This window comes from Ictidomys tridecemlineatus, chromosome 4 (genome assembly GCF_052094955.1).
Source record: "Ictidomys tridecemlineatus isolate mIctTri1 chromosome 4, mIctTri1.hap1, whole genome shotgun sequence".
In the NCBI taxonomy this organism is placed as follows: Eukaryota; Metazoa; Chordata; class Mammalia; order Rodentia; family Sciuridae; genus Ictidomys; species Ictidomys tridecemlineatus.
This window is the reverse complement of record NC_135480.1, coordinates 109,559,795-109,564,128: the sequence shown is the minus strand read 5'-3', so window position 1 is coordinate 109,564,128 and position 4,334 is coordinate 109,559,795. Positions and strand designations below refer to the sequence as shown.

Here is a 4,334-nt window from a genome sequence, read left to right as displayed (position 1 = left end):
CATGCATACCCAGGCTCTAGAGGATGTCACATGCAAATACAAATACCTAGTTTCCTCTGCACTGCCTGGTCTCCATCTCAAACTCTGTATCTCTCTATCTGTGCATTTTATAGTAGGGTGCAATGAGGGGTGTTGGCAAGTGTAGAACCTGCTGTGTGGAAACCTTCTGAATCAATGTCAGTCCCTTGGAGGGGTTGGGGATGGGTGGTGGTGTCAGGGTCTGTCAGGACCAGACCTAGGGGGTGAAGGTCCGGTTGTGATTCATCTATCCTGTGGACTATGCCTTCCTGGCTCTCACAGGATCCCAGCTTGAAGCCACTGCTGAGGCCAAAGGGAGCAGGGAGGATGTTGGGTTGGCTTCCTTCTCACAAACAGTAGTAGAAAAATGCAGCTGGTTGTGCGTAAACTAAAGCTTGTTACAGTCCCAGAAACTTCCGACTGAGCAAAGAACATTGCCGGGAGAAACATCACATGTGCTCTGTTAGCACTGGGCCCCAAAGCATTATGCTGCCTCCCCTCACTTCCCTTCACTCTCTGGACCTGCCCTGCCACCTCTCCTCACCCTTGCTGGAGTCCACACACCACCAGCTGTAAGCTCCTGGGCCCTGATCCTGTCTTCTGGGCTTCTGCACAAACACAGATCTGGGGGGCTAAAGGGGAAGAGGCCAGCAAACTGGAATTTGGCTTATCTCAGGGTACTGTGAAAACACATCTCCTTGAACTGCGGAGGGGCCATCTGCAGGCCTGGACTGGTCTCCAGTACTTTGCAGGATCTGGGAAAGAAGTGGCAAACCTGGGGAGAAAAGTCCAGAATCAGGGTCACTGAGGAACGCTGCAGTGGGATAAGGCACTCATTCCATTTCGACATTAACTGGTTATGCAAATAACATGCAAACTGCCCTATTACTGTGTCTTAGTCAATAGGCTGGCATTTTTCATCTTTGACCCACAACTTTGGTCTCCTAGAGCCCAGCAGGTCACCAGGTGGGGGAGGGAGAGTGTTAGCCTTAGGAGGAGGAGGGTGGGAAGCAGAGGAATCCTCACTTTCCCTGCTCAGTAGCCATCACAGGAAAGGAGAGGCCCCTAACAGTACTAGCCCAGTGTGGTGTGACCTGCCTGGGGAAGAAGGCTGTGCTGGTCTGATGGATGGAACTTGGCAGCAGCTTTAGTCACCCTGCTGGGCTTTGCACAGTGAGGTCAGGTGGAGGGCGGAGGGAGCTCCCGGAGCTTTGGAGGGGTTAGGGATGGGAGGTGGGTGTCAGGGTGGGTGTCCTCCTGCTGAGAAGCTGGGGGCTGGGAGGGAGAATAGGTTCCATGTGGAGGGGAGAAAGGTTCACTCTGGGGAACTCAGCCAGAGGAGACCACCTTGAGTTATGTTCCCATGTTCCTAAAGGGCTAAAGTTCCTGTTCTCTGTGAGGGTATTGAGTGCACATGTGGGGAAGGGATGGGGGCCAAATGTGGTATGAAGGCAAAGCACGACTGCATTTCTTGTCGCTGTCCTGTGCCCTAGCCCAAACACACACTGACCCACACTCTCATTCATAAACACTCACCACACTCATACACATTTGCACACTCATATTCTTTCTGTTACACACACCTTCCTTTCATTAAAAAAAAAAAAGAACCTAATTTCCATGGAAATCCTGCCACTTATATACCTGAAGTATCTGAATTTACATTCAAGAATGTAAATAATGTATTCCCCCCTCATCTGTTTCTTCCATGTCCCAAAATGTAGCCTTTAATTCCTTCCTGCTCGGAGTCCCAGAAAATCCCTTCCTCCCTTATACATCCAAGAGCTTGGGGGCAGGAATGGGAGGGGGCATGTGTCTCCTGGTTTCTGCCTCATGGTCACACAATTGGGACCTGGCTGCCTGTCCTTGGAGGCAGGGATTATAACAAGCAGCTACAGAGGCTGTTCACTTACCTGGGTCCAGGGGCCAGCCCAGGATAAATCTGCATGTGTCTGATCTGCACATGAGTTAGGAATGGGTGGAAGGTTTGTCTTCCCCTTTCCTAACCAGTTCTACCACCTGTGTTATGGTGGTATGTGTATTGTTTCCCAGAAGCTCCTCCAGTAGCAGGACTCTTGCTCTAGCCAGGTGACTGCTCTGCAGGAGGAGGGGGAGGTTGTGGCTGCGTTGCTGGGGAGGGGCCAGATGACAGCTTGTCAACCGGCTGCCTCCTCACTTCATAAATTCCCCTGCCATTCCCTGGGATACCTTGAGTTTGACCTCAGTGCAGGGAGCAAAGTTCTTTCTTTGTCTCCTAATAAACAGCCTCAGTGATGGCTGGCCTCCAGCTGTTCTGCTGCCCCCTGCCACCCCACCCCCACTCTCCCAAGAGGCACTTTCTCCAGGGGAAGTCTCATTAACCCAAAGCTTGGGGCCAAGGCAGGGCTCTGGCTAGCCACCTTTGTCCTTATTAGAGCAATCATCTCTGTCTGGCTTGATGACCAAGCTCCTCCTTAGAAGTTTGTCTGCACACAGGCCCTCTGATGCCGCTGGAAACCATTGCCCTGCGTCCTCACAGTGACCAGGGCATTTCTCCCCCATGGCCAAACTAGTGCAACATGGCTGTGGGTGGGTGGGTGGGGGCTGCATAGGTCTGTTAAGGGCTCCCACAAAGGCAGCTACTGGTTCAGACTTAGGAAAGGGGTGTCTCTCAGGACGATCGCCCCGAAAGCCAGCTCTGCTCTTCTTTACTCAGAGAATCTCTACTTCAGGGCATTGCCCTCCTGGAAACTCACTTTGCCCCACAGTGAGGTATTTCTTGGTGTGCACTGGTTCAATTCCCTGGTCCACCTCTCTCCTGCCCTCAAATTCAGTGCACACCATGAGCTGGGTGAGAAAAATCTTATGAGAAAACTTGGGATGTTCTTTGCAGGAAGATATCTCCCTGACCCTCACGGGAGACTAGATTTTAGTCTCTTCTTTGTGCAGGACCCCCACTCCTGTGAAGACTTCAGATTGCAAAATACAGAGAATTTTCCTCATCTTCTTTCCTAAACACAGTGTATAGTGGTTAAGAGTCAATGAGGTGCATGTGTCAGACAGGTCCAAGTTCAAATCCAGGGGAACATTTCTGAACCTCTCTGAGCCTCAATTTGTATGTGAGAAATGGGCATGATGATACTACTACTGACTATAGGGTATCATGAGCATTACAAGAGTGAATGTATACAACACACACACACACACACATACACACATAACATTAGCTCTTATCATCCTGAGGACAAACATTGTGCATTTGTACATACAGTGTAGAGGAGAATTTTGCTAATTCTACACGATTCAGGAATTACATACTTTTTCTTTTTGCTTCCAAGCAGGGAAGTTCCAAAACAGTCTAGAAAGTTTGTTTCATCAGAGAAGGATATTTTCTTTTTAAAGAGACATTCAGGTTAAAACTCTCAAAAAAGGTACACGAGGTCCTGATTCATTGGGAACAGGAGGAGGAACTAAGTGGCTAGTCGCAGGGGTTGGAAGACTACTTTTTATAATATGTTCTTTTGTCTCTTTTTTCATATTGACATCATGTAAAACCAACTTTAGAAATTAATAAAAATAGTTTTTGGCTTTTGGCTCAGAGGAGACCAACATGCAATTTTCTTCAGTCACCTGGAATCCAGGGTCATTTGACACCAGGTGCCTCTACCATGTCACCCGCATGGACCCCAGCAAGATCAAAATCAGTACTCAAGTGCTAATGGTGAAGTTGGTGTCACATCTGCCTGACTCCCAAGATCAACCCCTTAGATCTGTCTTCGAAACAGGTTGGTGATGATATCACCAAGGCAACTGGTGACTAGAGGGATCTGAGGATGACAATGAAATCGACCATTCAAAACAGATAGGCCCAGGTGGTACCTTAGCCTCTGCCCTGGTCATCAAAGCGCTCAAGAAATGACTAAGAGACAGAGAGAAACAGAAAACACATTAAACACAATGGAAATATCAGTTTTGATGAGATTGCTGACAGACGTGGCACCCCTCTTTAGCCAGAGAACTTTCTGGAACCATTAAAGAGATCCTGGTTACCGTCTAGTCTGTGGGCTGCAATGTTGATAACTGCCACCCTCATGACATGAATAGTGGTGCCTTGCAATACCCAGACATTTAAGTACAGAGGAAAATATTTCAATAAAATATCATCTGACAACCAAAAAAACAATAAAATTAAAAATCTAAATGTTAGAAAAATAACAAAGTAGACATAGGAGAAAGAAAGTCCCCAGGCTTTTTAAATTCTAGAGACCTTATGAGATTGTGCTTCCAGAATCAGGCAAAGGGCTAATTGTGAGGGATTTTTTTGAGAAGAAAAATGT

General features: G+C 47.9%; 1 long non-coding RNA gene across 1 annotated transcript; it reads right to left on the bottom strand.

Moving 5' to 3' along the window:
* Positions 1-392: 392 nt before the first annotated feature.
* Positions 393-2,232, bottom strand: LOC144377224 (uncharacterized). Its single transcript, XR_013437982.1, has 2 exons — positions 1,932-2,232; positions 393-793 (listed from the first exon to the last, which is right to left on the bottom strand). It is a non-coding gene; the product is annotated as an uncharacterized LOC144377224 (long non-coding RNA).
* Between the last annotated feature and the right edge of the window lie 2,102 nt (positions 2,233-4,334).